Source organism: Vombatus ursinus, unplaced genomic scaffold, assembly GCF_900497805.2.
Source record: "Vombatus ursinus unplaced genomic scaffold, bare-nosed wombat genome assembly UNPS02014175.1, whole genome shotgun sequence".
Lineage (NCBI taxonomy): Eukaryota > Metazoa > Chordata > Mammalia > Diprotodontia > Vombatidae > Vombatus > Vombatus ursinus.
In genome coordinates this window covers 1,421,834-1,423,154 of record NW_020953953.1, presented here as the reverse complement: position 1 = coordinate 1,423,154, position 1,321 = coordinate 1,421,834, and positions in this window count along the sequence as shown.

Sequence of the window (1,321 nt, the reverse complement as noted above, 5' to 3'; positions counted from 1 at the left end):
GTGATGAATGTGTGTTCTCACATGTGTGTGTGAGGAGTGTATGATGACTGTGTGTGTGTGTATGTGATGAGTGTGTGTGTGTGTGTGTGTGTAGGGAGCCAGTATCCCTCAGGGAAGAGGGGGCTAGGGGCTCAGAATGCCCCCTCTCGAGGTCCCTAGTTTCATTGGAGAGTTGGCAGCTAGCTAAGAGGATCCCTGAGGGCAGAGGGGGCTGCCGGGGTCCCTGAGATAAAAGGAGGCTGAGGGATCCTCAGGATACCGAGGTCCCTAAGGGGGCATGGAGGCTCAGGATGCCAGGGTCCCTGAGAGGGGAGGCTCAGGAAATAGGGTGCAGGTATCCTTGAAGGAGCGGAGGGCTAGGAGCTCGGGATGCCTGGTTCCCTGAGGAAGGAAGGCACTCGGGGTCATTGAGGGAGTGGGGGGCTGAGGTGACAGCATGCTGGGGAATTGGGACTCCTGGGTTCCCGAAGGAGGAGAGGGTTAGAGGTTCAAGAGCCTTGGGGCCTTCGAGGAGTCAGACCAGCTGGCTTCGAGATGCCTGGCACCCTGGAAAGATGAGGAACCCAGAAAACACCTGGGCTTGCTCACGGTGACTGGCGGTAACTGCCCCCCACGGTAAACGTGTGGGCTGAGGGGCCAGAATCTCCGTCAGAGATGACACAGGTCAGGTCGGAGGGGGTTGGGGGGGTCATTGGTCAGGCTGGGAAAGAGCTGAGACCTCGCCTCAGCTGTGGCCGCTGAGCTTCCTGTGTCAACATCGGTCCGGGCCAAACTTCCCATTCCTGGGATTCTTTTCAGATCAATGAGGGGGTGGGGGGCTGGGGGCGGGCTCCCTGTGGGGCTGGGCCCTCCGTCACTGACCCACACCACTAATGACAGGCTGCAACTGCTTCTGTGGCTGCCGGCCCGTCACCCTCTCCCTGGCCCAGACGGCCCCCCGCAGCCTCAGCCGGGCAGACACCCCCCCCACGGGGCCGCCTGCTGAGCTGAGCTCACATCCCACCCCACCTAGGGAGCCCCCCAGACCACCCCGCCGCCCAGCCCGCCTTCCTGTCTCCCTGGGTCTCTGTCTTACTGTATTTCCCTAGCTCTGCCCCTTTTCGCTTGGCTCTCTGCCTTTTTGTCCCATCTCTGTTTCTGCCTCCTGGGCTTTCTCCCTTCCTTTGACCCCCAGTGACTTTCTTGCCCATCCCCTCACATCTTCCGGACACATTCCCTAAGAATGGTACCCGTGTCACTCCCTCTCTAGACCTTGGGCTACAAGTCGGGAGCCCTCGCTTCCAGCCCCAACTTTGTGACCTTATGCTGTCCCCTCACACCC